Source organism: Pogoniulus pusillus, chromosome 16, assembly GCF_015220805.1.
Source record: "Pogoniulus pusillus isolate bPogPus1 chromosome 16, bPogPus1.pri, whole genome shotgun sequence".
In the NCBI taxonomy this organism is placed as follows: domain Eukaryota; kingdom Metazoa; phylum Chordata; class Aves; order Piciformes; family Lybiidae; genus Pogoniulus; species Pogoniulus pusillus.
Window position 1 is genome coordinate 13354010 of NC_087279.1, and position 20099 is coordinate 13374108.

Consider the following 20099-nt stretch of genomic DNA (forward strand, 5'->3'; position numbering starts at 1 on the left):
TTTTTCACTAGGCCAAGTTGTTCAAAAGCCCCATCCAACCTGGCCTTGAAAACTTCCAGGGATGAGGCATCCACAACTTCTCTGGAAGTTTCCTCACCACCCTCACAGTAAAGAAACTCTTCCTTAGATCTACTCTACATTTACCCTCTTTTAGTTTAAAGGCATGAACTCTTGTCCTATCACTACATGCCCCTTTCAGGTAGTGGATAAAGTCTGAAGCAGCCTGAAGACAGACATGTACAAATCCTCCTGGTCATCCTGCTATCACAGCTGAACAGGAGAATACCTGCTGGGCTTTAGATGCTCCAAGCAGCCTGGAGGAGAACAGGGAGACTATCACTCAACTGATCCTCAGGGGCTGCTGATTTCTTGAATCACTGCATAGAAGGACCAGATCTTCAGCTGGTGTGAGCAGGCTCCACAGCCTCCACCACAGCTATATTCATTCTTACATCTGTTCCAGAGCTGCATGCTTAATGCCCAATTTTCAAACTTGTGGCAGGTTTTCACCTATGCAAGTAGAAGCAGAAGCACAGAATAAGGAAGGGCTGTTTACAAGATATGTAGCCATTCTGAAACCTTATGCCTTTCAAACTCTGAGCTGTAAAGACCAGCAAGTTTTACAAGAGTATGATATGCTGTCCTCAAGTTTAGAGGGCAGGAAAGTGCAGCTGATGCTGAACACAATACCATTTCTTCAGAACAAAGTTCATTGCCAAATGATACAGAATTGTTGTAATTCGTTGCCAAGTTCAGGATCTAAGCCAAGCCAGTTCCTAAGCGGGTTAAACAGATCAACGCAGAACAAGATCACCAGCACTTTTATGTCCTGGGCTGTATCTTCTGACTCAGGGGATTCCCAGGAACATGGTGCACACCAGCATCTTCCCTTTGCTGGGGTTGTTTGGGCTGACACGTTTGTCATAGTCAGCCAAAACAGAAGCATTTAAGGCTCAATTTTGTTTGTGCAAACCAAAGCTCGGTGGTATGGGATTTACAGGCTTGAGCAGCATACCTTAACTTCTTCCTTCTGTCTCTTGTGAGACTGGGCAGAAGACAGGCCACCATCTCCAAAAAGGGCAGCCACCTCCACGCAGGGCTGCTTTGTGTCTTGTTTGTAAAGCATTACAACAGACTGTGCTAACAAAAAATCTAACCTCGGATAAAACAGATGTCTGGATGCATGGAATTAGTCATGCTGATGTTGCAATCATGGCTGTCATGGATAAAAATGACCCAAAGAAGAAAGTATGAGAATCTTCCATCACAGCTTATTGATATTCATTATAAACGAGGACTTCCAACTCTTGTGTGCTAGGCCAACAACTACTTGCATTTACCTGTTGTCTCTTAGTTTGGCTGAGGATTGTGCTAGAGCAGATTTTCTCTCACACCTCTGCAGCAGTTCACCTTGTTCTTACAATTTCAAAGAGGAAATGCATGGTTTTACTGCAGCTGCATTATACATGCTTCTTGGCTTCTTGCACAGTTACAGGAACAATTCCTTGCTGCTATAAAGATGTACACTCATCTCACCTCCAGATGACTTAATTAGAAGCTAAAGGCTCCTAGAGCCAACCACAGCATCAGCTCTTAGATAGGCAAACGTCCTTCCTTGTTCAGGGTGGTACAGCATCAAGCTGCTCCTGAGCAGAGCTGTGGTTGCTGCTCTGCTGGAGATATGAGCACTCACAGTGGTTCTCTTGGGCTTAGATCAAAGAGATGAGGCTTTAGCATTTAAAAAAATCACTTAACTCACTAAAAAGTTTTAAGTTACACACATCTTTTGTACAACCCCTCCCCTTCCCAAATAAAATGCAGCTGTGCAGAGGGGATACTCTTGCAGCTTCTGACCTAATGTTTTTTATGCAAAGGAAATGGAAGATGATACAAAGCCCATGTGTGCTAAATCACCTTTGCAGCAGGAAAATCAAACCCCTTCCATAGTAAAAGCAGCCACAGATTCAGATCACTGGGCTATAGTAACGGATCAGTTGGATAAACTAAGATACTTGACTGTTTTTCTTAGGACTGGATGACCACTTACACAGATTGTGCAACTGTGCTGCCTCTGCTCTGCAAACACAGCCTGATGTCCAAACACCACCTCTGTGTTGCTCTATATTGGTATCATTTGCATGCATTTTACAAATAAAGTGACTCATAGCTGACAGCCTTGGAGAAACCCAGGACAGGGGTTATGACACGGGCAAAGTCATCACTTTCTCATTTGTCCAGAGATAGCATTGTCGACAGCAGGGCCGACTGCAGCAGGTAACTCCAGAGAGGAAGCAACCCTGCATGCCAAAGCCAACTCCTCCCGCCTGTGCTTGCCTTGAGTAGCACCTTGCCCGAGGCAAGTCTTGCAGCAGCACACATTCACTCTGGTAGCTCAGTGGCTGTTGGTGTGACTGGCAATAGCATCCCTAGCCTAGCAGAGATCCGACAAAAGCAAGCATTCATGCTGTAGCCTCACCCAAAAGCACCTCTCCTCCCCAGCACGCTCTCCTGACAGCTACACTGAACTAGCCCTGGGCAAAGGGAAAAGGTACAGAAGATTCTAGATAAAAATTAATGGTTAACCTTTGTCTGCCTTACACTGCTGACAAACAATTGCCGACAATCCAGATTTTTTTCCCCCTTGTTTGGCTTCTAATTTGTAAGCAACTGTTCCCTCTGCTATGCAAGGCACTCCAGCAGCAGCAGCAGAAGACCTAATTTAGGGAAACCTAGTCCCTCATGGATTCAGTATTTGGATAATTACTTTCTGAATGTTTGGATTTGGTTTTTTTCCTCATGGCTACTACAGTGTGAGTCTGCTACAGCCTCTTTCTTGGTCAGAGTATTGTAAGATCTCTACCCATGGAACATGTGGTTTGACATATTAGGAGCTTTAAGACCTTTACTGCACTTTGAACCTTTTGTTGAGGTGAAGCATGGCCACCACATTCAAAGCCACTGGCAGGCTGTCAGCACAACCACAGCACACCCACATACCACCGTGGAGTTCAGCTTAAAACAGCTACAAAAGGAAGCCAATAGCAAGTCCTAGCAAAAACCCTTTAACGCACAAGAGAATCACAGTACCAAATCTGAAAAAGTATTACTGTTTGCAGCCTTGTCTCCTCAATCCCAGAGGTGTAGCCCAAACCTTCAAAGCAAACAGCTTCAACAGTCATTATCTAGGTACCAGATCTTCATCTCTGAATGTCCAGACAGCAGGGAAGCTCTTTCCTCTAAATCTGGAGTCATTCTTCTCTCACAAACAGTGGGCAGTTGCATAAACCTTCCTGTCACAAGAGGAGAGTCAGTCCTTTATCCTTAAGGACCATCATCCTGCAGGACTGCCTGGTACCAGTGAAGCAGCAGTAGCTGTACAGAAATGGATGGATGGATGATTCATGCTGGGACACTGGTCTATTTTCTCATCCCCGCAGCACAATCTCACCCAGCACAAGACAACTGCAAGGTCACTTCCCCGCATGGTCCCACTCCAAGCTGCAGTGACCACATTGGGCTAAGCTACCAGAGACATCAGTGGTTTATTGGAGGCTGTGACCCTTAAGGTTTTGTCTGGTTGTAGTTAAGGACAACATCTGAAAATACTGTGCGAGCAAGGAGCAGTGCAGGGACAGGGCCTGCCACGATCTGCTCACAGGCTGCAGAAAGACGAGCAGAGCCATGCTAAGAACATCAGCTGAAGCATCCATAGCCCTCACTCCACTCCTCACCTCCCTTGACTTGCATCCAGTGGTGCAGAGTCCTCATCCTTCCTCTCTTACCTGGCAAGGCCCAAGCTGTGCTCCTCACCCCAAACTCTGAGCAGTCCAGCTCTGGGCTGGGGCCACTGCATCACCCCAGAGGTGAAAGCCAGGACCTGAGTCCTGGCAGGATGGGGGGGCATGCAGGGAATAGCAACCCTAGGTGGCAGCAATCTCACTGCAGCATGAACAGCCAAGGTGTTTTACTCCTTTCAACACCATCTACTTCAAGATTAAAAGTTGTTTGATTCATAGGGCAATTGAAGCTTGTAAGACAAGTAACTGGTGGGACTACTACTGGCTAGAATTCCTAATAATTCTCCAAAACCCAGGCTGGTGTTTAAAGACCCTCTGTGTTCCAGGGCAGCTCTTCCATTACCCACAACCGTTTGGCAACATCTGAGGCTGCAGTAACCGTTACACTGTGGTGCAAAACTGCAGTGAACAATACCAAGACTTATCTTGATGTGACCTAAGCAAAGTTGAGCAAACGAGAGATGTGTTCACAACAGAAAACCATGCAGAGCCCCAGGCTAGACAACGATGCCAAAGCCTCTGTCTCAAGAAGTCAAGTGTATAAGGGCCACCTCACCTCAGACACTTCTCAAAGAGGTGCAAGAATCCCAGCCTGCCAGCACAGGTCTCAACCTGCCCTTCAAAACCAGTTTCTGCCTGCCCCATAACACCTGTTGCTCCTTGGGAGCTGTCCATTACAAGCCAAGGTTGCCTTGGTTCCCATTTAAGAACTTCAGTCACTCCATTTTACTGAACTTACGGCCTCATCAGCTTCTGAAGACAATGAGACACACAAAAGTAAACTCAGTCAGTGGTTAAAATTATTTTTTACAGCCCAATCATGCTTTAGTTAAGTTCCACAATTTCATGGCAACAAGCCCCAGACAAGGCCAGAGATGCTGGGAACAGGAGGTTCTCCCCAGCTACCACACAATGCATACTATTCCTGGCTAGCTTTTTGTTGCCACCATTCGTGCTGGGAACAGCAGCGTGACACAGTGTATCCAATTTATAATAAAAGCAACAGATAAAAAATAGGCTAGCCTTGACAAGAACTGCTTGACTCACCCCTGCTGCTGTGTTTAATAGTGTTGGAGAATTGCTCCATGCAGGAAACAATTCAGGAAAAGATTGATGAGGAAAAGCTTGCCATGAGGGAAGCTCATCTGCTTTCTTCAGAACAGCTGCATGCTTGCCCAGGACAGTTGCACTCGGCATGTATATGGAGATAACTGATACAAACTGACTAACTCGTTCAATAACCACACATTTGTGTGACAGTTCCTAATCAAACCCTTCCTCCAAGCACAGATAACAGGCTATCCTCAATGCTCTCAACACACGTACATGACAGCTCCAGCACTCTGCTGTCTACAGAACACAGTGGCCTCATTGTGCAGGGACCCACTAAGCCAACATGACAATTCCAGCCTCAGGGCACCCGTCCCCTGTCTAACTCAGAAAGCCTTCAGATGTAGGATTGGGGTAAGTGCCTAGCACAAGCAAGACTTCCAAGTTGCCTGTGGCTGTGGCACACTGGCAGGTTACATGGCAGTGCCTCCAGCTTCAATACATGTCTGCTTGCCTGCTTTTTTAATGCTCTGCTCCATGTGGGTGCACAAAGCATGAGAGATGTCTTTTTGCTATAGGTGAACAAACATCATTCTGTTCAAAATGTCATTGCTTTGTTGCCTCCTACATTGACTTTAGTCTGCTGGCTGTGATGAGACAAGCAGGACTGTCTACACAAAGATCTTCAGAAATCATCAAGCTTAAGATGCTAAGCAGGGAGGACATTCCAGTCACAGATGTATGTGCTTTATGTGGGCAGCACAGCAGAATGAGCAAAGGCTATCAGGGAGCACATCTAAAAATCAAACAGCTCTGCGAGAACATGTACTCTGGGAAAAGATCAGTCACACCTTCAAGCACAAGAGCCTGTACCAGCAACCTTCTGCAACTGGAGAGGCTTCACCCAGGCATAGCAACAGCACAAGCACCTAGTGAGGGGTTGCTCAGCCAACCATGCTACAGTGAACACTATCGTAGCCATGGCAGACGCCCGGGAAAGGGGAACCAGCAAGATAAAGCAGGGCAGAGTCCTCTGCTTGCTGCCCAACCCATGTCCCCATACACCTCCTCACTAATATCCTGAAATCTGATTTTCTAATATAATTTTGATTATTACTGAAGCCTGTGAGTGATTTCAGCATCTCCTGTCAGCCTGTTTGCTTGAAAACATCACATTTATATGCATTCTAAAGGAAAAGAGCAGGTAAAGGGGAGCCACATTCGTGGTCCTGCTAAAGAAAGGCTGCAGCTCTACTTGCCTGCTGACTGTCAAGCACACACACACAGAGAATTCCCCAAGCAGGAAGAAGACAGGGCATAGGGTGCCTGTAGCCCAGCTGATATTTACAGGACTTGAGAGAAGCGAGGGCGGTGAGAGGTGCTGAGTTACTGCAGCAGGGACAAGTGTAAGTCAGGTAGAACCTGTTGTTCACAGAGCAGTTTGTCCTTTGCTTAGGTCAAAGACTTTATGCTAAGGGATTTCTCCTTCCTCAGCAGACATTGCAAGGGGTCAGCTCTGCTACAAGTAAGCACAAGCACAGCCCCAGGGTAATGGCACTGGCATGACACAGAGGTGAATTTTGACTCAGGTCCTTGACTTACTTTCTCACATGCCTGTTCTGTGTCCCCTTTGGTGGGACAATTTTGTCTTCCAGTGAGGACTGCTTCTCCAGCACATCTGCCACAGGTCACAAAAAGGCCAAAGGTAAGAACAGAAAAAACTTCCTAATTACCAAAACCAAGCCAAAGAAAGTCATTAAAGGGCAAGCAACCCATGACCACGCAAGCTAAGTCCTTGTTGTCTACCTTAATGCACTGTTCCCCCATCACAGGGCACACTCTATGCTTTCAAAGCAATGCTGTGATTCCATGATCCCTTCAGCTGCAGAATTTCCTCTCTGGAGGCTCTGCCTGAGGTGCGTGGGAGAGGATCAGGCCACACTGTCTTGCCAGCCCCTACCAGGGCAACTTAGAATCATAGAATCAAACAGGTTGGCAGAGACCTCCATGATCATCCAGTCCAACCTATCACCCAGCCCTGTCCAATCAACTAGACCATGGCACTAAGTGCCTCATCCAATCTTTCCTTGAACACCTCCAGGGATGGTGACTCCACCACCTCCCTGGGCAGCCCATTCCAATGCCAATCACTCTCTCTGTGAAGAACTTCCTCCTAACATCCAGCCTATACTTCCCCCAACACAACTTGAGACTGTGTCTCCTTGTTCTGTTGCAGGTTGTCTGGGAGAAGAGACCAACCCCACCTGGCTACAACCTCCAGGTAGTTGTAGACATCAATGAGGTCTGCCTTGAGCCTCCTCTTCTCCAGGCTGCACAACCCCAGCTCCCTCAGCCTCTCCTCATAGGGTTTGTGTTCCAGGCCCCTCACCAGCTTTGTCACCCTTCTCTGGACACCTTCCAGCACCTCAACATCTCTCTTGAATTGAGGGGCCCAGAACTGGACACAGTACTCAAGATGTGGCCTGACCAGTGCTGAGTACAGGGGCAGAATAACCTCCCTTGTCCTACTGGCCACACTGTTCCTGATACAAGCCAGGATGCCATTGGCTCTCTTGGCCACCTGGGCACACTGCTGGCTCATCTTCAGCTACTATTTACCAGCACTCCCAGGTCCCTTTCTTCCTGCCTGCTCTGCAGCCACTCTGTCCCCAGCCCATAGTGCTGCTTGGGGTTGTTGTGGCCAAAGTGTAGAACCCTGCACTTGGCCTTGTTAAATCTCATCCCATTGGCCTCTGCCCACCCATCCAGCCTGTCCAGGTCCCTCTGCAGGGCTCTCCTACTTTCCAACAGATCCACACCTGCTCCTAGCTTGATGTCATCTGCAAACTTACTGATGCTGGACTCAGTCCCCTGTTCCTGATCATCAATAAAGCTATTGAACAGGACTGGGCCCAGCAATGATCCCTGGAGAACATCACTAGTGACAGCTGCCAACTGGATGTGGCACCATTCACCACCACTCTCTGGGCCTGGCCCTCCAGCCAGTTCTTGACCCATATCAGAATGAATCTGTCCAAGCCAACTTTCCCTGCTTTTCCAGAAAGAACTGGTCAGTGGGGGAGCCGTGTTTGATTTCTCCTACTTTTGAAATTGTTTTTTCCTTCCAGCTGAAGATGACCTACATAATAAGCAGGTCACTGGAACATGAGAGATGTTTTTCAAGGCAGAGGAGAAAACCAAACAGTTACCCTGCTGTGCCTGCTTCTGAGGACAAAGCAAAGTGCTGTTTCCCAGGGGTCCCACTCAACAGCCTCTTTCAAGCTCTTCTTGTCTGCAATTGGCAGGAGCTACTGGGATCTGGATGAGGACATGCTCACACCCTGAGCAGAACATCAGGCTAGTTAAGGGCCAGCTCCACAGGAGACACAGAGGGGAGCTTCAGGAACATAACTTCTCCTCACGTGAACAGTAAGTATGCCATGTGCAGCCCCTGAGCACATGGCTGTGAGCCCATGCAATGGCCTGGCTGTGTGAGGTTCCACCAGGGCAAGGCAGGCTCACACCAAACAAGTAGCAAAGGGATAAAAGGAGAGAGCAGGCAGATGTAAAGGGGTTAAGTCTCCATCATGATCCCTGTGGTGCAACCTCTTCCCAGATAAAAGAAGAATCTGCTTGTAGCAGGGCTGCAAACCACAGGGACACGAGACTGAGTCATTCCTGGCTGGAACAGTGCATTAACTGAAAATTTGGCAGGCAAGAATCAGGGTTAGAAAAGCCTGAACTTAATTTACTTCTCAGGCTCTAGTAATTTCTGCTCTTTAACAAGGAGTATTCCTAAAGGCTTGTTACAATAGAGTACAAATTGGAAATGAAGTATTTGAGTAGCTGAGAGAAGAGATACCCTAGGATATTCCTTCAGCATCAGCATGGTTTAAAGCACAGCAGCACACAACTGGACTGTCTCAGGATGTTGCCTCCAGCACCATCTTCTCTAATTTTGCAACTTGATCTCTTCCCACCTTCAGCCCCATTGCCAAACAGGAGATAGCACTGTGAAAGATGTAGGCCAGCATATCTAGTCCCCAGAACAACTGGTGCACCACAAGCAGGAAGCACCCACCCAAGGGTAAGGCAAGAATCTATTAGAGAAATGAATGTAAGGTGATCCTGCCTGGAGCTCAGAGTCAGTCTCAGAAGGATATATGGAGCACATAACCAGAGCAGACAAGGATAAGAAGCTCTCTCAAACAGCCTTAGTGAGCTCCATTAACAATAGTGCAAGTCTGGTAACTAGGTCACAGTTATGATCCTTAATTAATCCTGAAGAGACTCCATCTGCCATGGAGATGATGACAGATAAGGTAGCACGGTAAGCCCAGAAGCAGGCCAAGGGAAATGCCAGAGCCCAGCCTAGCTCCTAGAGGTCTGGGGACAAAATCCCATGTGGCAGCAGTAGCTGCTTTGCCCAGCCTGCTCTCTACCATTCTTTTAACCATCAGATGTACCAGGGTCTCCCCAACTCCTCTGAGGACATGACAGCAGCCTGAATCCTGTTTATTGACCACTGACTAAACTATGAAACAGGAGAGAAATGGGACAGAGGACAGCCCAGGAGAGGCAGATACATGGCTCCAGCAGCAGAGCCATACCAAACACTGCTGGACAGCTGAGCCCTGGCTCCCTGCACTGTGCTTCAGCCACAGCTGTTCTGTTCTCCCTCACACCCCTCTGTCACAGTGTGCTACCCTACTTCATCCTCTAACTCCTTTGGGAGAAGCTAAAAGGTACCAGCTTCTCTGCATGTGCTGCCTCAAAGGGTTAAATTAACGTGCTGGGCTCACAACCACCCCTGAGATACTGGTGATGCAAAGGGGGTTCAAGGGCAGTGGAGAAAAGGGCCTGACACTGCAGCTGAGGTTAGGAGAGTTCATGTGCTAGCAGGACCAGGTTGACTTGGCAGACAGACCTGTCCCTGAACGTGATAGCAGAAAGCCCATCTGGCAGCAGGGTGGCAAGGGCTGACTGAGGGCAAAGGCATGGAGACTGACACCTGGGAGAATAGCCTAGATCATGTGGTGTGCCCTAGCCTCCACTGCAAGCTGGTCTGCATCTACGCACGATCCCTACGAACGTTCTGAGCCACCAAAATCCACTGATGACAGGGAGACTAGCTGAGAAAATGCTGATTGGGTCCTCATGCCCCACTTCTGCTACCTGAGCAATTTAAAAGCAGCCACCATCAGCAAATCCAGCAAAGCCTGAAAGGGCTTCTGAGGACTCAGCACGGAGCAGGAGCATTAAAAATAGTTGTTTCTAAGGAGGGATGTGTGATTAATAAGCTCAAAAATGGCAACTGTTGGGAGGTGGGGGCAGCCTAGAGTTAAAGCCATCTCTCCAGGGACCCTTATTAAGGTGTCACTCGTGCTCCCTACCACCCCCATAGGCACTGTGTTCAGCTGCACGCACAACTGACAGCACACCAGGGAGCAGACATGACCCCATACAATTAAATCAGAACAAGCACCAAGCAGGAGAGCTGCCCAGTAAACACAAAACACTATTTCTGCCCAAGGAGATGCTGAACAGCAGAGCAACCAAAGCCCAGGCACACGCCCCATCACCGCACATGCACTGTTGTCCCTTATCCAAGAACATCTGGGTGAGAGACTGCACTGCTGCAAGATCTCTCCATGAAAACTAGGACACTGGCTACCAAGCCCAAGAGACAGTGCAAGGGCTTTGGGAACGATGGACTGAAACCACTTTCTCCAATTAAAACACGAGTGTAGGGCGCAGCTCCGGTTTATTTCCTCTTGTAATCTCATTGTCCTCCATGTATCTTGACAGCATTTGCTGTGGAGGTGACACACAGCTTTGGGAACCAAGCTGAAGCAAACCCAGAAAAGGTTACCCACCTTTCTGAGAGTAGTACAGACAGCACAAGTGGCAACCCATGGTTCCAAAGGCTCACAAGGGAGCCCAGAGCTTTCCCCTTCACTCACCCACAGAAGAGCAGCACGTCTGTTTGCTGTGCCCAGCACCAGCCTCCCATCTCCCTCTTCCAGTCCTGAAGACCCATCTGGATTTCAGCACTTGATAGCACAAGGATTGAGAGGGTAGGCACACCTCCATGTATTAGAGCTGTTTGCTCTAGTTTTGTGGCTGAAGTGGTGACAGCTTCCCTCCCAGGTACCCTACCTTCCACTGCAGGGTCTCATTCCTACTGCAGGATGGAGAGAACAAACATATTCTTCATCTCTTAGAGCCTGGCCTGGTAAGCCTGTGTTGCTTAGCATGATATCTCTCCCCAAAACTGCTTCTTCCAAGACATCATTGCCTCACAAAATGCAGCTTGGAAGAAAAAAGCCCTGCCTCACACCCACCCAGACACAGACTTCTCCATCAGAGGCAGAAAAATTAACCTTTAAGTAGTAAATGGGCCAAGGGAAAACTTTGTGAGACACCTACTTGTTAAACCCTGAAATTCTACCTGCCAGCTGTACACAGCTTATTACAGACTTCAAAGTGCCAAACCACAGAAATACAAAACTGTCATCAGGGCTTTGGGGGAAACAGCTCAGCCACCACTTAAACCTCAGCATCCCAACAGCCTTGTGCAGGGGAGTCAAGCTGAATGTTTGCTGGGGCTGCTGGCCCCAGGTTCACAGCTTCACAGATTGTATCAGGTTGGAAGGGACCCTCAAAGATCCTGCAGTGAGCAGGGACACCTCCAGTTAGATCAAGCTGTCCCGAGTCACATCAAATCTGATCTTGGATGTCTCCAGGTATGAGGCCTCAACCACATCCATGGGCAACCTGTTCCACTATTTTATCACTTTAATTGTAAAGAACTTTCTCCTTACAGTTTTCTGTCTGGGTAGAGCCCCCAACCCTCCATACCACATTCTTTCATGGTATGACATGGATCATCACTTATCAGTGCTAAGTGGAAGGTGTCTTGGGAGAGCTCTCTTGGCCTAAGATTGTATTGTACTTTGTTTAATTAACACATTATTAAATATCAGACTGGAAGCAAGAAATAACTTTTTGAGAACATAAACTCTGAATTACTTTTCCAAGGTAAACTGAAGCAGAGATTTGTCAAGACTAGAGGTCTTTAAGTATTTAAACCAAACACTGAAGTTCTCCAGGGAGCTTGTGGGGTGGCTGGAGAAATTTTGGAGACTAGGTTATCTAATCCATGACATTAGCAGAGCTCTATATAAAACCAGACAAGTCAATCAGTCACTAATGCTAAGCCAGCAGGAACCCTCTGCTCTCCCTTGGTTTGCTCCTACCATCAATTTAACAGGAGAAACTGAGCACAAAGTAGAGGGAATGACAACCTTGGCTTTGTATTTTTACCATTTCAGTCTTAATTTCTCACCAGAGCCCTTTCAACTTTTTTGTTATGCAATGTTTGCACTTCTCTTTCTAGGACATTTCCTAGAACAAACTTTCATTTTCTTCCCCCAGAGGTTGGACAATATGCATTTCCAAGAGAAATTGCCTGATTAAGTGAGGAGACTCCTGAAAAGAAGATAGAGAATCCAGGTTCTTTTTCATGTCTCCTGGAGATACAAGAGCAACACATTCTCTAACCATTACCACCACACCAAACCAACACCTGACAAGATTAGGTCTGATCAGGACAGCAATCTCTAGCCAGTAGGTCTTAGCTGGAATGGTGGCCAAAGCAGCTGCAAAACCATCAGGTCAAATAAACTACATGAATAAAAAGCTGCCAGCTGGGTCACTGTACCCTAGACAACCTCCCATCTCAGCTGTCCTGGCTGGTCCTCACTCATACTCCTCCTGGTACCGCCTGCGCTGCTTGGCAGGCAGAGTGGTCCAGAAGCTTTGAAAGTAGAGCCCAGAGCTTTGCATGACTTGGGCTGTTTGCAAGACAGAGCAAACAGAGCACTTGCCAGCTTTTTGTGGAGTTCAGAACAAAGACAAACAAGGAATGGAAGCCTCTTATACTCACAATAACCTCAACATGTCACAGTTTTCCTGGTCTGCAGCTCCCAAGCTCAGATTTAGTGATAAAATGTACTTATTTCCTCCCTTGACATTTCAGCAGAGGCTCTTTCTTCCCCTACTGCTGACATTTATCATTTTAATACCTTATCACTACCCTCTAACTTTATCTATAATCTATATATAATAAGTCTTGCACCTCAAAGGTTAAGCAACAAGAGCTATTGCAAAATAGCACAGCAAGCCCCATAGGCACAACACAACAACACTTACACTGGGAGAAGGAAAGGTTTGCAGAGGAGGGGGCTGAACACCAAGAAGGCCATAGCTCATCCTTCCAGTTTTCTGCTCTGCCACACAGGCTGTGGTGCTACACAGGCTCTCCTCCCACTCCCCTGGGAGAGGGTTTGGCCCTATGGTGTTTCATATCCTATTACCACACATTTCCATGCAATTTCCATGTCTGGATCATCTCTACTTAAATGTGAGGCATCTTTCTGTTCTGCTGCTTGGTCATTTCCCTCTCAACCCTTTGGATTGTTTCTTTTAAGGAGCTAACTTATTGACTGCACAACCACAGCAACTAATATTAACTAGAACAAATAATTCTTTAACTATAAAGATGGAAAAAGAGATGAAAACTGCCTTACACTTCCCTCTGCTTCTTGATTGCTTTAAAACTGTCTCAAGACCAGCAATATCTAATGCTATGAAATAGCTGGATAAGAAGACAAGCCACCCAGAGAACAGAAGAGTCCTCTTGCCTCACTGGGTACATGTTCATGAGATAACACCCACACAGGAATTCCCAGCTTGGGTCTAGTCAGGAAGGGGATTTTCTCCCACCTTCTGATGTCATCAGCAGGTATTTAATTCTGAAATGCTTCTCCTTCTCTTCACTAAGGTGTCGATCTCAGCAGAAGAAATTAAAATACTGGGTGCGTAAGCGAAGGATAAACCCTTGCTGAAACAAACCACAAGCAGTCTTGCTTGTGGGTGTACTGCATCTGCAACTGACATGTTAAGGTGACAGGCTTTTGAAATCCCATCATTTTTATCCTCCCTAAAAGACATCAGAGTCTAGTGGCACTGCACAGGATCCCTTTAGCTCTATGTCCAGGCTGAAAAAGTAATCTTATTTGTATTACTACAACTGGGAAGAGACTGGCAGCATGTACACCTGCAGGCAACAGTACTGATTACAAAGCTGTCTAGCCAGGGGATGTCCATTTTGACAAGCAAAGTGATGTCAGTTCACACAAGTGATTTAATTTCCTGTGTCAAAGTGAGTCTGGGGTGACTGAGTTGTGAGGGTACCTGAATATGCTACAGTCTTGGCAGGCCCATGGGATACCCATTGACCTATGTCTAGCCACACATCTACACACACAAACCCCCCACATTTATTGCTGAGCTTTATGTGATATGGTGTGGGATACTCCTTTGGTCAGCTGGGATCATCCTGTCCCAACTTGTCATGCACCCACAGCCTTCTTGCTGCCAGGGCACTGTGAGAAACAGAAAAGGCCTTGGTACTGTTCAGCAATGACTAAAACATTCCTGTGTCATCAACTCTGCTTTCATCACAAATCCAAAACGCAACCCCGTGCAAGCTGCTATGACGAAAATTAACTCTATCCCAGCCAAAACCAGTACATATTTACAGGGTGAAAGGGAGAGAAGAAGGTATGCCTGATTTCTAGCAACATCCTGCTTGACAGAGGAGTCCCAGCATTGACACTAAGAGGCAGCCCATCAGTTCCAGCACAGCATTTTTTACTGCTGTAGGTCAAGTTCTTGTTTTCAAGGACTTTTACACTCCTGCTTCTGCTCTGACTTGCACCTTCCTGCCAGTGCCCACAACCAACGTAGATATGAGGTCACCAGAGCTGTCTAGTGTAGCAAAGATACTTTGCTATATAAACATGACTTGAGTGTCTCTCTGGTCCTGGAGTGTTTAAAATCCCAATGAAGAACACTCACTTCTTTCCTCTGTCTGTGTAGAAAGGAGCAGGCTACCTACTTAATTCCTGTCTGGAAATGGCCAATTTCAGAGAGATAGAGAGCTCTGACTTCAGAGACAAGTTCTTTCCCCAAACTCTCATACAGGAAGCACTCAGATTCACTTTTTCTAAGGTATTTCTGCTCTCTGCCAACTACACCGAGAGTTCAAGCTCTTAAACTGTCTCTGCCATGAAGAGAAATGAGGGCTTAGATATGCAAGAAAAATGACAGGCTGAAGCCCAGCAACAATCCTAACTGAAAATACACTGGTTGGAGCCTACTGGTTCTTTTCTAAGAGCAGGAGGAAAACTGTGTGAGAGAGGAACAAAGATGTGAAAGCAAATCACTGCAAGTGTGGCAAAGGTCACAGTACCTGGAAGGATTCATGGATCATTTCCTGCCATGTGCTGCACAAAACAAGACAAACTTGAGGCTGCAAGATGACAAAGAAAGCTCATTGTGTGATTTTCCACATCTGAAGCAAGTGGAAGTCAAGGAGATAATCTGGAGTTAGGGTAAACCACTGATGGTTGTGTTCATCAGATGGGTTGTAGAGCACAGCAGCCCCAGTGTGGGAGTGGTGCCCTTCAGCAGAAGGGCAAGGTACCTTGTATAAAGGCAGCAACATCTTCTGCTGTCTCCACTGAACCTAACACCCCTATAATGGGATTTTGCCAAGAGAACAAATTCCTCTGCATCAGTGCGCAGCACCTGTGGCCTGGCAGAGAGGTAGAAGTGTCCTGACCCAATACTCTTGTGAAGATGCCCTGGCAGTTCAGGGATTTTAGGGCTCCATTACACCGGGGAAGAAACCAACTTGGTGCTTGTTTGTATGAGGTAGGGTAAGAAGCCTGCCTGACCTGTGTCTGTGAAAGAAAGGTGCTGCCTATCACTCTGCAACAGGGCACACATCCCTCAGCATTCAGCAGCTCTTTCACCTTGGTCAAACTCTCTATTGATTGAGAGGGTCCTATAAAGAAATGAGATTTCCTGTTCTGACATATAAGGATGACACTGGATCCACATGAGGAAAATATGCTGAAGAAATTCAGCACGGGGAGAATGTTTCACTATGCAGCTACTATCACACATTCTGAGTTTTGCCTTAAAAGGTAAACTGAGTTCTAAGAACTGCTGCTCTCAGGCCTAGAGGTGGAAGTTCTCAGATCTAAGCCTGGAATTTGAGCCTGGATTAAATCCAGATGTCAGGATCACATCCCCTCCCTTGGAAAATTCAGATCTCGATACAGACAGTGGCCTGCGCATGGGGAGAGAGAATTGTTTTTTCTGGCTTCCCCTCTCATGACATTGACTGGGTGGGAAAAAATTAGGAACATGCACAGCTCTGACTTCAGAAGTGGGCAAAAGGGATTAAATGCTGCTAATGTGCAGGCTGAGTGCAGAGAGACTTCTGACTCTAACTTTTCTACTGAAGTATCTCAATGTTCACTTAAAAGCATAAAATTCATTAGAATTCCATGAAAGGAGCTAAGAGCTGACAGATGTGAGGCCAGATGAAAGCTACAAATCTATGAATCAAGTTCTGTTTCCAGGAATGTTGGGCAAACCATGCTTGAAAAAAAGAGGGATAGGAGAGAAACACTGAAGGTAACTTATACCTGAGGCTACACAGTGAACTGGTAACGTGGAAAGATACCATCAGCAGGGGCTCTTTTCAGACACCTGCAGAACTCAACTTCACCCTGTGGCAGGGGATTCCTGCATGAGAGGCACATTCTGTGGCTTCTCATCCACCTCTTAAATTGCTGGAATTTAACCTTATTTTCCCTCTTGCAACTTATTTAGCAAAGATATAAACAAATCATCAGAACGGAAGCAGCTTTAGGAAAACTGAAATCAGGAGAGGCTCTCAGGGTAGTGGTGTCCCCTGCCACTGCACCACATGGGGCCTTGCCAGGCAGATCAGGCTTCCTCTGGTGCACAGCATCTCAAGTGCCAATGTCAAAATGCAGTTCCAGCTAGGAGCTATCCACCTTCCAACACAAAGTTGGGCATGGCCAGCTGAGCAAATATTTTTCTCACGCCAGATCTATCCCCTCAGCTTAAACCATTTTCCTTCTTAATTACATGCTATTCTGCCCTTTACATACTCACAGGAAGACATTCCTTCTCCCCTGCCCATCACACCTCCATGCCATGCTTCTTTAGACAGGCTACAGAGGGCTGCTTTCTCCTTCCGGATGGCCTCCCAGTTCCTTGTGAGCTGCCCTTTCTCACAGTCTGAAGTTCTCCTTCTGGAGTATGGCAAAGAGCATTTGCATGGCACTTCATGCTAGTTTCTCCTGAGCCCTCTAGGAAGATGGTACTATGCTGCTACAATTAGCATCTTTAAATACCATTTAATTAATCCACTGAAGCCCTAAGAAATTTTAATTAATGGCTACTCTATTAGTATTTGCTTCACCTTCAACATATAAGCTCTGTCTAGCAGAATTTCCAAAGTGAGGAAACTGGCAGAGCACTTGACAAGACAGCCTTTACCCTGACTTTTCCTTGCTCTGTTGATCCCAGAGCTCACAGCCTTCAGCAGCTCTCCAAGATGAGAGTCAAGTTAATGTCATTCTATTGCTATTTAGCTCTGCGCAATTCTTGTCATCTACAAGGTTAGGCAAATTCACCAAAACTGAAGAAGTGTTATTGAGGGGTCTGATTAAGAGCACAGATTGCAGGGAAGCCTGAGAGGAAAGACGAAAGTTCTGCTCCACTTGGAGACCTCCCTATCGCAGCCAAGGTTTCAGCCTTGAAAGATGTTTGTGCAAAAAGCAGATGCTCTTCAGGCTTGACTCCACATGCACTCCTGAATACAGAACCATGAGTTTCTGAAGTTCATCAGCAAAGCAGGCTAACGTAATTCATCTCTCAACCTTGCAACATGGCAAGATATTGGTGTTATCAAGATAAAGAAAGATTATCAGATTTTTTTGGCAGGTGTCCAGGCAGTGTTGCAGTACTCTGCCGGTACATTTGCACCCTACTTTGCTCTGGTGCCTCTTACAACAAAACACATATTCCCCCTGTCACCTTGAGTTAAAGGCCATGGTGAATTAATACAGGAGAAGTAGGAGAAGGATCAAAAATAGTAACATGCTGTAAACCAAGAATATGGGACTTCATTTCTGTTGTTAAATCTGAACTGAATCCAAGAAGCACAGGAGTAAGCCCTTAGGTTTAGACACATAACATTCTGCTCTAAGGACACAGGTTAGGTATTTACATGGCACAATGGGTGATGGTTTGCCATTTTTTAAACTGATGTGATACAAAGCTTCAGGGTAAGGGGAATGGGGTTAGCAGTAATCTGAAATTTAAAGATCAGCTATCATTAAACTTCAAGTGGTAATTAACTATTGTGTTCTGCAAAATGCAAATATCTGAGGTTTGTAACTGTAACTGAAAGCCAGTTGTGAAGAGCACTTTTCATGAGCAAATTGAAGTAATAATTCGAAGTACTGTTCTCACATTACTAAATGACCAAGACTGTTGTTATCATAACTGCTACACAGGCTCAGGTCAGATACCATACACTTAATCACTTATTTAACAAACAAAACTCTAGTTTAACAATGCCCACTAATGAAAGACTCTTTCTTAACGGTAACTTCTACACCACATTGCTGGAATCATGAATTGAACCGTTCAAGGTCTAAGCACCAAGACTTACTATACAATGTTGTCTTTAGTTCCCAGTAAGCAGGAAGTGAAATGTGTTTACAGCTGCACTAAACCCTAAATCCCATGCTCTGCTTTGTCAAGTCCTAGCTACTTTGTTGCAGGGCACTTCAATGAGTAGATAAGGGCAAAAGTCTGTCCCATTTCCTACCTTGGAGCTTAGTACGGTACTGGGAGTTGGCAGCAAGTCTGCCATTTGACTGTGGTTTAAGGCTGCCTTCCTCTTGATCTACTCATTCAGATCACAAAGTCTGCACACTGCAGCAATCATTGGAGTCAGCAGTGAAGAGAGAAGGGTCCTGCTGGTCTTCACCCTGCTCCCCAACAGAAAGGTTATCTAAAGATTAACTTACAACAGGCAAATACTGACAAATACTTTCTAAGTGCCTTTTGTATGCAAACTTCCAATTCAGCAACCACAGTCCTAAGCAGCTTTCCTCTTTCCCTAATCATTCTACTAGGAGCACCTTCCAGCAATTACAAGTGACAACAGGCAAGTCAAGTAGGAGGGAGCTTTAAAAGCGCTCTCCTTAAAACTCTGCACCTGTTACAAAAATCACTCCTGCCTCCAAGTGCCTGAGTCAGGATGAGGGATACTGGGCCGAGGGAGGCACTTTCCTGCCCAAATCCTGCCTTCTGTGAAATGTCTGTTTCGTAAGATGAGGAGAAGAATGTGGTATCGTCATTCTTCTCCATTCTTCCCACCCTTCAGCAGCCAGTGCATGCTTCCAGTAATGGGTACCTACTGGAGCTCAGATATATAAGGAGAGCTCCTTTTATGTTCTATATATAATTGTATATGCTTATGTAAATGTATTTATGATTATTATATCCATCTACGCAAATATTCTTCTAAACAAACAAGCTTTACTACCCGGTGCAAGCCAGGGTATGCAGGCTTTTCACTTGCTGCTGTCGTTCTTACCAGAGCCTTAGCGTCAAACCCTGGGGCAACGGCGCCACGCGTCAAAAACGCAGCAGTGGAAGCCTGACCCATCGCCGACAGAGAAACTGTTCGACTCAGTGTCGAACGAGAGGGGTTCAGGGTCCCACCGCCACCAGTGAGCCCACCCGGTGCTTTCTGAGCCCCTGGGCAGAACGTGCTGCGCCCCAGCAGTGCTGAGGGAGACACAGGAGGTGCGTGTGAGGAGCGCCGGGTCCCCCGCACCGCTGACTTACAGCTCGGCTCCTCTTTGTCAACGAGCAGCCACACCAAGGTCCCCGCATCCACTGTCCTGCGGGTACGGACTCCGATACTTCTGGAAAACGTGCGTGGGGTAGGCTAGAACCGAGAGGAAACTCTGAGCAGCGCCACTATCTGCCGCTTCTTCCCCTGGGGCTCATGCCCCTACTGCGGGGCTTCTGCTCACAGAGCCCGGGCTGGACGCTCCTCTCTGTCCCCTCAGAGGGGCCCGGCAGTCTCCTCCGTGCCCTCACAACACCCCGGGAGCCGGCCAAGCTCGCTCCGGCTTCTCACAGCTCCCCGGGAGCCACCCGGGGCCCCTCCGCCCCACGAGAGCAGCCTAGCATCGTGTGAGCCCTTTCACGGTCCTCGGGCTCTGCTGGTAGCTCACAGAACCCCCAAGAACCGCTCCGCTCCTTGAACCCCCTCAAGCA

At 46.9% G+C, this 20099-nt stretch overlaps 1 protein-coding gene across 1 annotated transcript in view; it reads right to left on the reverse strand.

Moving 5' to 3' along the window:
- The window catches only part of POC1A (POC1 centriolar protein A), a 78018-nt gene extending 57923 nt beyond the window's left edge, over positions 1–20095 (reverse strand). The window contains exons 1-2 of the mRNA XM_064156585.1: positions 19662–20095; positions 18634–18796 (exon numbers count right to left, since the gene is read on the reverse strand). The gene's annotated coding sequence lies outside the window, so the exon portion shown is untranslated. The remainder of the gene's footprint in view (positions 1–18633; positions 18797–19661) is intronic.
- Positions 20096–20099: the final 4 nt, after the last annotated feature.